The sequence below is a fragment of the Hemiscyllium ocellatum genome, chromosome 15, assembly GCF_020745735.1.
Source record: "Hemiscyllium ocellatum isolate sHemOce1 chromosome 15, sHemOce1.pat.X.cur, whole genome shotgun sequence".
NCBI classification, from domain to species: domain Eukaryota; kingdom Metazoa; phylum Chordata; class Chondrichthyes; order Orectolobiformes; family Hemiscylliidae; genus Hemiscyllium; species Hemiscyllium ocellatum.
In genome coordinates this window covers 61,620,071-61,633,544 of record NC_083415.1, presented here as the reverse complement: position 1 = coordinate 61,633,544, position 13,474 = coordinate 61,620,071, and the positions used below count along the sequence as shown (strand labels likewise).

At 45.1% G+C, this 13,474-nt stretch overlaps 1 protein-coding gene and 1 non-coding gene across 5 annotated transcripts in view; both read right to left on the bottom strand.

Annotated features, from left to right (window-relative positions):
• unm_sa1614 (un-named sa1614) overlaps window positions 1–13,474 on the bottom strand; it is a 273,238-nt gene that overhangs the window by 225,711 nt on the left and 34,053 nt on the right. The window lies entirely within an intron of this gene.
• On the bottom strand, window positions 818–890 carry trnam-cau (transfer RNA methionine (anticodon CAU)). Its single transcript has one exon. It is a non-coding gene; the product is annotated as a tRNA-Met (tRNA).

The following is a 13,474-nucleotide window of genomic DNA, read 5'->3' as shown; positions in this document are numbered from 1 at the left end:
GAGGGAACCGACTGAGACAAGGTGGGGGGAGGGGAAATGAGGAAGCTGGAGAAATCTGAATTCATACCTTGTGGTTGGAGGGTTCCCAGGCGGAAGATGAGGCGCTCCTCCTCCAGCCGTCGTGTAGTTGTGTTCTGCCGGTGGAGGAGTCCAAGGACCTGCATGTCCTCGGTGGAGTGGGAGGGGGAGTTAAAGTGTTGAGCCACGGGGTGATTGGGTTGGTTGGTTCGGGCGGCCCAGAGGTGTTCTCTGAAGCGTTCCGCAAGTAAGCGGCCTGTCTCACCAATATAGAGGAGGCCACATCGGGTGCAGCGGATGCAATAGATGATGTGTGTGGAGGTACAGGTGAACTTGTGGCGGATATGGAAGGATCCCTTGGGGCCTTGGAGGAAGTGAGTGTGGAGGTGTGGGCGCAAGTTTTACATTTCCTGCGGTTGCAGGGGAAGGTGCCGGGGGTGGAGGTTGGGTTGGTGGGGGGTGTGGATCTGACAAGGGAGTCACGAAGGGAGTGGTCCTTGCGGAACGCTGATAGGGGAGGGGAGGGAAATATATCCTTGGTGGTGGGGTCCGTTTGGAGGTGGCGGAAATGGCAGCGGATAATACGTTGTATGCGCAGGTTGGTGGGGTGGTAGGTGAGAACCAGTGGGGTTCTGTCTTGGTGGCGGTTGGAGGAGCGGGGCTCAAGGGCGGAGGAGCGGGAAGTGGAGGAGATGCGGTGGAGCAAGGGCGGAAGAGCGGGAAGTGGAGGAGATGCGGTGGAGCAAGGGCGGAGGAGCGGGAAGTAAGATAATGCGTAAGGTGGCAAAGGACATAGACTTGCCTTCTCTGAGGATTGAACTCAGGATCTTCAGATTATGAGACTAACGCGCTACCGACTGCGCTAAGAAGGCCAGCATCTCCTCCACTTCCCGCTCCTCCGCCCTTGAGCCCCGCTCCTCCAACCGCCACCAAGACAGAACCCCACTGGTTCTCACCTACCACCCCACCAACCTGCGCAATGAACGTATTATCCGCCGCCATTTCCGCCACCTCCAAACGGACCCCACCACCAAGGATATATTTCCCTCCCCTCCCCTATCAGCGTTCCGCAAGGACCACTCCCTTCGTGACTCCCTTGTCAGATCCACACCCCCCACCAACCCAACCTCCACCCCCGGCACCTTCCCCTGCAACCGCAGGAAATGTAAAACTTGCGCCCACACCTCCACACTCACTTCCCTCCAAGGCCCCAAGGGATCCTTCCATATCCGCCACAAGTTCACCTGTACCTCCACACACATCATCTATTGCATCCACTGCACCCGATGTGGCCTCCTCTATATTGGTGAGACAGGCCGCTTACTTGCGGAACGCTTCAGAGAACACCTCTGGGCCGCCCGAACCAACCAACCCAATCACCCCGTGGCTCAACACTTTAACTCCCCCTCCCACTCCACCGAGGACATGCAGGTCCTTGGACTCCTCCACCGGCAGAACACAACTACACGACGGCTGGAGGAGGAGCGCCTCATCTTCCGCCTGGGAACCCTCCAACCACAAGGTATGAATTCAGATTTCTCCAGCTTCCTCATTTCCCCTCCCCCCACCTTGTCTCAGTCGGTTCCCTCAACTCAGCACCGCCCTCCTAACCTGCAATCCTCTTCCTGACCTCTCCGCCCCCACCCCACTCCGGCCTATCACCCTCACCTTGACCTCCTTCCACCTATCCCACCTCCATCGCCCCTCCCCCTAGTCCCTCCTCCCTACCTTTTATCTCAGCCTGCTTGGCTCTCTCTCTTATTCCTGATGAAGGGCTTATGCTCGAAACGTCGAATTCTCTATTCCTGAGATGCTGCCTGGCCTGCTGTGCTTTGACCAGCAACACATTTGCAGTTATTTAAATTTAATACTTACACTACCAAACAACTAATTATATTAAATAAAAGCTGTTTTAGATGATTTGGTGAGTGTGGTGGGGGTGGGTGATCCACTTTGCCCAAGTCTTGGGAGGAGCACTGTAGACTCAGACTTGCTGAGTCGCCGCCATCTTGAATCTCACCTCCCCAACTGTAACAAGGACAGAACCCCCCTAGTGCTCACCTTCCACCCTACCAGCATTCGTACAAACCAAATCATCCGCCGACATTTCTGCCACCTCCAAACGGACCCCACACCAGGAATATATTTCCCTCCCCACCCCTTTCCTCCTTCTGCAAAGACCGTTCCCTCTGTGACTACCTGGTCAGGTCCACGCCCCCCCAACAACCCACCCTCCCATCTTGGCACCTTCCCCCGCCACCGCAGGAATTGCAAAACCTGCGCCCACACCTCCTCCCTTACCTCCATCCAAGGCCCTAAAGGAGCCTTCCACATCCATCAAAGTTTTACCTGCACATCCATCAATGTCCGTTGCTCCCGATGCAGTCTCCTCTACATTGGGGATACTGGACGCCTCCTAGCAGAGTGCTTTAGGGAACCTCTCTGGGACACCCGCACCAATCAACCACACCGCCCTGTGGCCCAACATTTCAACTCCCCCTCCCACTCTGCCAAGGACATGGAGGTCCTGGGCCTCCTTTACCGCCGCTCCCTCACCACCCGACGCCTGGAGGAAGAATGTTTCATCTTCCGTTCTAGAACACTTCAACCCCAGGGCATCAATGTGGACTTCACCAGTTTTCTCATTTCCCCTTTCCTCACCTCACCCCAGTTCCAAACTTCCAGCTCAGCACTGTCCCCATGACTTGTCCTATCTGCCTATCTTCTTTTCCACCTTATCCACTCCACCCTCCTCTGTGACCTATCACCTTCATCCCCATTCCCATTCACCCATTGTACTCTTTGCTACCTTCCCCCACCCTCCTCTCTGACCTATCACCTTCATCCTCTCCCCCACTCACCTATTGTACTCTATGCTACTTTCTCCTCACCACCACCCTCCTCTCATTTATCTCTCCACCTTTCAGACACTCTGCCTATATTCCTGATGAAGAGCTTTTGCCTGAAATGTCGATTTTCCTGTTCCTATGATGCTGCCTGAACTGCTCTAATCCAGAATGTAGTCTATTACACACAATCCATCATTAGCTACTAATAGTCCCTTTTAGTAGCTATTCATTCTTCTAGGCTAATCATTATCAATTCCTTTGTCTGTCCATCAATTCTTCTTTCTCTTGGCTCTATTTCCACCTTATCATTTACTCAGTATCTCTTTCCCACTATCCTATCTTCTGCATAAAAAAACAACCTTTTCTGAGGAAGGATCATTGGACTGAAACATTATTTCCAATTTCTCTTGGATGCTGCCAAGACCTGAGCTTTTCCAGCAATTTCTGTTTTTGATTTTATTTCATGGATTATTTTATTAAAATGTTTTTAGCAACATCCTTGTCACAATCAAAGGAAAAGGAACATCTATGTAGAGAAATTCTACGAACTCATTCCATTCTGGAAATGACAAATGGGAACAAAACATTTATACTTTCAAAGTGGGGAAAAAAAACACTCCACCAACCCATTCCATATTCAACTTTCCCCGAAAGCGAACCTGCCAACAGTTCAATTACAATAAACCTTGAGCTTACTGATAAGCCCCTGCATTTACAAAACTATCCTCCAGTTATAACATCAATTCATTTAAGAAGCTACAGGCCTGTATGACAGAGGGTGAAATCATTACAATTTGCATCATCTGCAACTAATGTGTGTGATAGTTTGTGAAATGTCAAATTAAAATCTCCAAGGGAAGTGCTTGATTACTTTTTAAATTTATAAATCCTGCTGCTCAAGTCAGTTAAATTGAAAAATCACTCAAACATGAAAAATACACACCACAACTGCAGAGAAAACTTTAATCGCAGGTAATTAAAAAACACAAATTCTGCATATGACAATATGAAAACTCAGTCTGCACAGGTGCTTTGTAATTTTGGACAGAAGGTCAAGCTTTTCAATTTTGGGTCAGGAACTGAGCTACCAGGTCTGACTCCACACATATGTTCTCCCATTCTAAAAAAAATTACAAACTATTTTAAACTGCCCCTAGTGGCCACTCTAACAAAAAGATCAAGACATTAAGCTTCCTTTCTATTCTTTTCAAAGAAGTCAGAGAGAAAAAAATTAAACAGGTTAACCAGATCCCACAGTGCACTGGAACAAAACAAAATCAAAAAGGTTAATAAAAATTTAAAGGAAACTTATCAAAGGGAAATTAGAATACTACTTCCTGAGGTGACAGTGCACTCTGCAAGGAACACATGTTATGGAAAGCCTGCTCTATGCTGATGGACTATTCCTAGACATCAAAGCACAGACAGAACTTCGAAAAAGAGGCAGATTGTTGGTTGCTCCGACCTGCCTTCTGGATGTGTCGATAGCCATTTTGGCAGGCTGAGGAGCAGGCCAAGGGGAGGGTCTCTAACCTGTCTGCCACTCTCCACACAGATTGCCCATAGATCAGAATTTTGGAGCTAAAGTGCAACAAGAAACTTCAAATAAGCCCTTTAAATAACTAAACAGGATCTGTATTTGAAAACCAAAATAAAAGTGGTCTTTTTCAAGATGGCAGCTGTTGATTAGTGGAATTCCGCAGGGGTCAGTGTTAGAACCACAAAATTTTTGCTTTATACATTAACAATCTGGATGAAGGAACTGAGGGCCTTTTGCAAAGTTTTTAAATGACTCAAAGGTGGGGAGACTGCAGAAGGTCTTGGACAGGCTAGGAGTGTGTGCAAAGAAGTGACAGATGGAATACAATGAGGGAAAGTGTGAGGTTATGCACTTTGGCAGCACGATTAGAGGAATGGACTATTTTCTAAACGGGGAAAGGCTTCTGAAATCTGAAGCACAGAGGGACTTGGGTGTCCTAGTTTCGGATTTTTTTAAAGTTAACAAGCAGGATCAGTTGGCAGTTAGGATGGCAAATGCAATGTTAGCATTCATTTGAAAGGGCTAGAATACAAGATGTATTCTAGAATACAAGAGATGTACTGCTGAGGCTGTAAAATGCTCTAGGCAGAATGCATCTGGAATATTGTGAGCAGTTTTGGGGCCCATGTGTAAAGAAGGATATGCTAGCCTTGGAAGAGTTCCAAAGGAAACTTACAAGATTGATCCCAGGGATGAAGGGCTGGTCATATGAGAAGTGGTTGAGGCCTCTGGGTCTATACTCAACAGAAGCACGAGGAGATCTTATTGAAACTGACAGAATATCGAGGCGTGAATTGAGTAGTCATGGAGAAAATATTTCCACTAGTAGCAGATGAGGAAAGAAAGCCACAGCCTCAGAGTGAAGGCACTGCTCTTTAGAACTGAAATGAAGAAGAACGTCTTCAGCCAGAAAGTGGCGAATCTGTGGAACACATTCCCATGGAAGACTGTTGAGGCTGGGTCATGGTGATAAATAGATTCTTGATTAGTAAAGGGATTAATTGTTACAGGAAGAAGGCAGAAGAATGGGATTGAGAAACATATCAGCCATGATCAAATGGCAGAGCAGATTCAATGGGCCAAATGGCCCAATTATGCTCCTACAATTTTATGGTCCTCCAGGCCATAGAAACTATTTGTGAATGCACTTAAATATTTATTACAAAGGTTGTTACCTGCAACATTCTCCAACCCATATACCCAGTGGAAAGAAGTAAGATTTCCTGGTAGAGATCCCCACAAGGGACCTTGCCTGCCTGCAGGTTGGAGAGATAAATGAGAGGAGGGTGAGGGTTGGGAGAAAGTAGCATAGAGTACAAAAGTGCAAGAAGGTCAGACACTATGCAAAAGCCTTATCCAAATAATGGATGGAGGTGAGGAAGTAGAAAATATACAATAGTAGCCCATGCAGGAACACCTCTGCCCCATTTTAAATTATACAAAGGGAATTTCCTCACGATCGCTCAATCTGTGGGATGTAGGATCTGAATTCTGTACGAAAATGATCTGTTACTGTGAAAGTGCACCAAACACTTCAGCTGCTTCGATACCCTGTGCTTTTTTTTTAGATTAGATTACTTACAGTGTGGAAACAGGCCCTTCGGCCCAACAAGTCCACACCGACCCGCCGAAGCGCAACCCACCCATACCCCTACATTTACCCCTTACCTAACACTACGGGCAATTTAGCATGGCCAATTCACCTGACCCGCACATCTTTGGACTGTGGGAGGAAACCGGAGCACCCGGAGGAAACCCACGCAGACACGGGGAGAACGTGCAAACTCCACACAGTCAGTCGCCTGAGTCGGGAATTGAACCCGGGTCTCAGGCGCTGTGAGGCAGCAGTGCTAACCACTGTACCACCGTGCCGCCCGCTTTCTTGGGACTTAGTACCATAGTCATGAAGCAATGGATAGCTGTGGTTATAAACTGGACACTGATAGATGCCTAGGCGAAAGGGAGGACTGCGAAGGGCTTTTGCCCGAAATGTCGATTTTCCTGCTCCTTGGATGCTGTCTGACCTGCTGTGCTTTTCCAGCACCACACTGACAGATGCCTAATTGTCTAGTTATTCTATGTCATTCAGCTCACGCTTCCACTATCCAAAACATTCCTAGGTCCGGTCATTTCACATCCCAAACTGAATGAGGGGTATGGATAAGGTGAGTAGGAAACAGCTGTTCCCCCTGGTTGAGAGGTTACTGACGAGGAGGCATAGTTTTAGGGTAAAGGGCAAAAGATTCAGAGGGGATTTGAGAAAAACCTTTTTCACTCGAAAAACCTTTTTCACTCAGAAGGTAGTGAGAATCTGAACGTATTGCCGGGGAAGGTTGTGGAGGCCAAAAACCTTACAAATTTAAAAAGAAAATATTTGGATGAACACCTGAAATATTGTAACATTCGAAAAACCGGCAAGTGCAAGAAATTGGGCTGAGCATGTCTTTAGTGGTAGTTTAGATGGGCTGAAGGGCCTTTTCTGTGCTGTATGACTCTATGATTCTAAGCTCATTCCTCTGCTAGCCATCTAAAACCCAGATGATGGAAGATCCATTTCCTAGTGAACAGCACCCTTACAGATACCCACCACCCACCTTAGAGAAAGAAGTCCTGCACAGGCCAACTTTGGCCCAAAACTTGATCAGATCCAGCTAAAAGACCAAGGTAAAAACAAGGACTGCAGATGCTGGAAACTACATTCTAGATTAGAGTGGTGCTGGAAAAACACAGCAGTTCAGGCAGCATCATAGGAACAGGAAATCGACATTTCGGGCAAAAGCCCTTCATCAGGAATAGAGGCAGAGTGCCTGCAGGGTGGAGAGATAAATGAGAGGAGGGTGGGGGTGGGGAGAAAGTAGCATGGAGTACAATAGGTGAATGGGGGAGGGGATGAAGGTGATAGGATAGAGAGGAAGGTAGCAAAGAGTACAATGGGTGAATGGGGGTGGGGATGAAGGTGATAGGTCACAGAGGAGGGTGGAGTGGATAGGTGGAAAAGAACATAGGCAGGTAGGACAAGTCATGGGGACAGTGCTGAGCTGGAAGTTTGGAACTGGGGTGAAAGGGGAAATGAGGAAACTGGTGAAGTCCACATTAATGCCCTGAGGTTGAAGTGTTCTGAGAATATTAGATTAGATTAGATTAGATTACTTACAGTGTGGAAAGAGGCCCTTCGGCCCAACAAGTCCACACCGACCCGCCGAAGCGCAACCCACCCATACATTTACCCCTTACCCCCTACCACTACGGGCAATTTAGCATGGCCAATTCACCTGACCCGCACATCTTTGGACTGTGGGAGGAAACCGGAGCACCCGGAGGAAACCCATGCAGACACGGGGAGAACGTGCAAACTCCACACAGTCAGTCGCCTGAGTCGGGAATTGAACCCGGGTCTCAGGTGCTGTGAGACAGCAGTGCTAACCACTGTGCCACCGTGCCGCCCACGTGTTCCGAGGCGGAAGATGAGGCGTTCTTCCTCCAGGCGTCGGGTGGTGAAAGTGTGGCGGTGAAGGAGGCCCAGGACCCCCATGTCCTCGGCTGAGTGGGAGGGGGAGTTGAAATGTTGGGCCACATGGCAGTGTTGGTTGATCGGTGTGGTTGATTTGCTACCTTCCCCTATCCTCCTCTCTGACCTATCACTCCATCCCCACCCCCATTCACCTATTGTACTCTATGCTACTTTCTCCCTACCCCACCCTCCTCTCATTTATCTCTCCACCCTGCAGGCACTCTGCCTCTATTCCTGATGAAGGGCTTTTGCCCAAAACATTGATTTTCCTGCTCCTCGGATGCTGCATGAACTGCTGTGCTTTTCCAACACCACTCTAATCTAGAATCCAGTTAAAAGAAGGCAATTCTTGGAAGAACATCCCAGGATTTGCCAATTCCATGAAGTGAAACAGTATATAATAATTGAGGCACCTGATAGAGGAAATACATCACCAGCATGCACCAACTTGGAGTAGGCTCAATACTGGAGGTAGAAAATCACTAGCTGGGTGCAAAGGCACACCAGCACCTGATGAGCTATCTCTAAGCAGGATCTCTAGGTAGTGTCCTAAGCTTTTGTTTTGTCGCAGAAAAATTCTGAATGTTTTCTATGTACGTTTGTTACAAAAGACAGGGAAGGAACTGAAGTGACCAGCTGGCAAACACTACGGCAATAAGTTGATTTCTGATCCCTGAAAGGGAATACCCAGAACAATCATGTTGCAGAAATGGCTCAATGCAGCTCTGCTGAACACCTCTCGCAAAGCAAAAAGGTATCATCAGGAGCCCATTAACTTTCACTACAAATGCTGTGGTAGTGTACAGAAGTCACATCTGGATGACAACATGTATCCTGAAACCCAAAGCTTGCAAACTCCAGTGTAAGTATTCACGAACTACCCTGTCAAATGTTATTTTCTGATCAAGAGAGAGAAAGACTTTAGACAGATAAGTCCTCTGGGAAAGCTCAAATATGTCCAATACCAGATTTATCATTATGGTATAGTGATATTATAATATTCCAGCCTGGGCTGTATTGGACCATTTTGGGTGAATCAAGTGTTCCAGTCAAGGCAGGAAAACAATAACATGACAAGGTCTTTACAATCCATGCTGAGGATGAAGACCAGCTGCCAGTTTTCTAACAATCTCCTCCTTTGGGTAGAGTAATTATTGCCCTGTGCTAAGAGATGACATCTCTCCAGTTGTGATATATTCTTCCCAGAATTGCAGGGTCATTGCCCAGAACATCCCAGAATACACTGAAGAATCCTATGGTCAGCATGTCCTACTGTGGGGATTTATTTTTGGGGAGCTAGTTAAGAGTACTAATCAACTCCTTTGAGCTCAAAGGAGCATCGAGCTTTTTGGCATCCCCCGAGTTGATTTGTGGCAAATCAGATCAGGAAAGAGAAAGGTGGAGTAAAATGCCTTTACATAGGCTGTACTGCCCTTCAGATCTAAGACAAGGTATGTCTTGATGTCTAGCAGCACAAGAATAAACAGATTCCCATCCTTTTTTCCATTCTTCCTCTCCATTTTCCTATGGGATTATAAGTTCTAAGTTCATAAGATATAGGAGCAGAATTAGGCCATTTGGTGCATCGAGTCTGCTCCACCATTCGATCATGGCTGATATGCTCCTCACCCCCATTTTCCTGCCTTCTCCAAATAACACTTCAACTCATTTAAAATCTGTTTAACTCCTCCTCAAAGTTACTCACTATCACAGCATCCACCACACTTTGGGGTAGTAAATTCCACAGATTCACAACCCTTTGGGAGAAGTAGTTACTCCTCGACTCTGTTTTAAATTTGCTATCCCTTATCCTAAGATTATGACCTCTCACCACAGAATGCCTCACAAGAGGAAGCAGTTGTTCCATCTCTATTTTATCTATACCCTTTATCATCTTTAATATCTCAATTTGATCTCCACTCATTCTTCTAAATACCAGAGTGCATAGGCCTAAACTGTTCAATCTCTCATCATACAACAAATCCCTCATCTCTGGGATCAATCTAATGAATCTCTTCTGAACAGCCTCCAATACAACTACATCTTTCCTCAAATAAGGGGACCAAAACTGTGCACAATATACCAGGTGCGGTCTCACCAATGCCTTGTATAGTTGCAAGAATACTTCCTTACCTTTATATTTTATTCGTTTAGCTATAAAGCCAAAATTCCATTTGCTTTCTTTATTATCTGCTGTACATGCATGTTAACTTTCTGTGAGTCATAAACGAGGACACCCAGATCTCTCTGTATCGCAGCACCCAAAGTCTCTCCCCATGTAGATAACGGGTTGCCTTCCCATTTTTCTGACCAAAATGCATGACCTTACACTTATCCACATTCAACTCAATCTGGCACATTTTGGTCCAATCTTCTAACCTAGCTGTATCCATTTGTAAAGTTCTTACTTCCTTATTGCAATTTATCATCCTGCCTAGTTTTGTGTCATTGCTGCCATGGTCCAGATTAAATCCCTTGCTCACATTATAAATTGAAAATCCCAGTTGGCACTTACAAAGGGGTCTGTAATTAATTCAATGTGCCCTCAATTAAGTTCCCACCATAGTTAATCTGACTTAGACCCAGCGTTCTCAATGATATTTAATGTCAGGATGTGGTGCCAAATGGCATGATCTCCTGCAACATGAAATCGTAGGCTCAACCTGCTCTAATTTTGAGCAGCTTTTATAATCCAGCCCACAATAGACATTTCTTCAGGAGTGCATAGACACATGAAGAAAAGTACAAAAATTCACAATGGTCTGTACTCATAGGAATTTAGAAGAATCAGAAAACCTTATTGAAACATGTACAATTATTAGGTGATTTGATAGAATAGATGTGGATAGGTTATTACCCTTACAATAGAGTCCAGGTCAATAAGGCTTAAATCTCAAAATAAGGAGTTGCACATTTAAAACAGAAATAACAGGGAATTTCTTCTATCAGAGAATAGTGAACCTGGCATTCCAAACTCATGCTCACATCCCTTACACACCCTACTCATGTTCTCACTCCTCCTTTCCTCTTTACTCTTTCCCCATTAGCCCTTGCACATTCCTTCCTCTCACACTGTACAGTCACTTCCAACATAATCATGTCATCTCTCCAGCTCCTCTATCAAAATACTCCTTTAAATAACACTTCAGTTCTTGACAGCATCCATTCTTGTCTGTTACTTTTCTTTGGAGCATTTTTTGCCATAACTGGCATTTGTTGTGGTATTGTTTTACTCTTACCTTTCAGGTTACTATGCTCCAATAATCTAATTTCAATTGTGAACATTTTCCCTAAATTCTTGTGCATTTATCAAAAATCTGATTTTAACCGACTTATAGAAAAGCAGTGAGATGGGATATGTTCATCAACAGTTCTTTGAGAAGGTGACCAAACAATTGGATAAGGGTAAAGCGGTTGATGTGGTGTATATGGATTTCAGTAAAGCGTTTGATACGGTTCCCCATGGAAAGTTATTGCAGAAAATACAGAGGCATGGGATTGAGGGAGATTTAGCAGTTTAGATCTGTAAGAAGACAGAGGGTGGTAGCTGATGGGAAATGTTGATCCTGGAGTTCAGTTACTAGTGGTGTACCACAAGGATCTGTTTTCATAAATGACCTGGGTGAGATCGTAGAAGGATGGGTGAGTAACGTTGATTTCGCTGCTCCTTGGATGCTGCTTGAACTGCTGTGCTCTTCCAGCATCACTAATCCAGAATCCAGTTTCTAGCATCTGCAGTCATTGTTTTTACCTCCCTGATACTAAAGTCAGTGGAGTTGTGGATAGTGCTAAAGGATCCTGCAGGTTACAGAGAGACATAGATAAGCTACAGAGCTAGACTGAGTGTTGGCAAATGGAGTTTAATGTGGAAATGTGAGAGATGATTCACTTTGGAAGGAGTAACAGGAATACAGAGTACTGGGCTAATGGTAAGATTCTTGGTAGTGTAAATGAGCAGAGAGATCTCAGTGTTCATGTGCACAGATCCCTGAAAGTTGCCACCCAGGTTGATAGGGTTGTAAGGAAGTGTACGTTGTGTTAGGTTTTATTGGTAGAAGGATTGAGTTTCAGAGCCATGAGGTCATGTTGCAGCTGTACAAAACTCTAGTGCGGCCACACTTGGAATATTGCATACAGTTCTGGTCGCCACATTATTAGGAAGGATGTGAAGCATTGGAAAGGGTGCAGAAGAGATTTACCAGGATGTTGCCTGGTATGGAGGGAAGGTCTTATGAGGAAAGGCTGATGGATTTGAGGCTGTTTTCATTAGAGAGAAGAAGGTTAAAAGGTGACTTACCAGAAACATAAAGATGTTAGAGGATTAGATTGGATAGACAGTGAGAGCCTTTTTCCTCAGATGGTGATGGAGGGGACATAGCTTTAATCTGAAGGAATGATAGATATAGGACAGATGTCAAAGATAGGTTCTTTACTCAAGGAGGAGTAAGGGCGAGGAACTCCTTGCCTGCAACAGTAGTAGACTCGCCAACTTAAAGGGCTGGGCCAGAAATGATCCAAAAAATGCATAAATTAATCTTGCTCTCATCACATTTGTATGAATAACCATAAAGTCAGATGAAAGTATTTCCTACTATATCTTTGTCACAAAACATATTTAAAAGTAAACATTCTATATGAAATATCACTGATCAAAAAGTCAAAAAACCAGCAGTCACTAAACAATACTGAGAAAAAAACTGAAAAGCTTGTGGCCATCTAGACAGCCAAAATAACTCCTCAAGCTTACGAAACAGCATTGCTTCTGCTTGCTGTGACATGTTAAACTTAACCGGATTTTTCTGTATTTGTGAGTCAAACCAGGAAATTATAACTGAATACTAAAAAAAAATTCATCACTTCCCATTATCAGAATTTTGTGAGTACAACAGAGAGGAGCTTTTACACAAATTGACTTCCATGATAAACAAGAATACTTTTGTTTTACAACAATATGAAGTGAAACTTCAAAAGCATACAGACCAGTAGAAATGCTGACAACATGTCATTTTATGCACAGTGTTCATTCTAGCTAAACAAAATAAAAACACAATACAAACTCCATTCTTGAGCTGTTAATTCCACCCTTTCTCCTGGCCACTTTTTGAATCTGAACCAGCAACCTGAGTGTTCTTTTCCAACCTGAATTTAAGATTCTAATCCCATACTTCCCTAATGGCTAGATAGTTTAGATTCACCTCCATAAAATAATCAGTCTCCTGCTAGTGCATTTGGAGAAGGAGGGTGCACAAATATCACCAAATTCGAAGATGGGGAGTCAAAAAGTGTTCCTGATTAAGAGCTCACGCTTGACTCTCCTGTTCATCAAATGCAGCCTGACCAGCTGTACCTTTCTAGCACCACACTTTTGACCCTGATCTCCAGCATCTGCAGTCCTCACTTTCTCCTCAAAGACAGGGAACCCAGCACTTTGGTGTAAAAGACAGGATTATGCACTTGGAACCATCTTCAGCAATACTGCCGAGTGAATGATCCATCTAGTCTTCTCCTGAAGTCCCCAGCATCACACCTGCCAATCTTCAAACAGTTTGATTCTGT